The sequence below is a fragment of the Odontomachus brunneus genome, unplaced genomic scaffold (assembly GCF_010583005.1).
Source record: "Odontomachus brunneus isolate Ranch 3 - 2012 unplaced genomic scaffold, Obru_v1 Obru_scaffold_217, whole genome shotgun sequence".
NCBI classification, from domain to species: Eukaryota; Metazoa; Arthropoda; class Insecta; order Hymenoptera; family Formicidae; genus Odontomachus; species Odontomachus brunneus.
Window position 1 is genome coordinate 20571 of NW_022639667.1, and position 361 is coordinate 20931.

Below are 361 nucleotides of genomic sequence, written 5' to 3' on the forward strand. Positions count from 1 at the left end.
TGGAATATTCTTAAAATTATCTCATATTAAATATTCTATTTCAAATATCTGTACAATATCCCAAGAATATCTCAAATGTAATATTTTAAAAATGATATTTGTAATATTCTGGAGACATTGCTGAGATGTTTTGTGCTGTGTGGGTTATATATTGCTTCAGTATAAAAGTAAAAAATGCAACTTAGCTCAATAAAAAAAGAAACAGATCTATAGCATATTATTATCGTCACACAGTCATTTCTGAAACAATCCAAGTAGGAATCATACGTTTCGCTAGTACGGAAAAATGGTCCGATACTGGGTCGATACCGAAAAGCGTATATCCGGTTTTGATACTGGCTCAGTATTAAGATTAGGTACT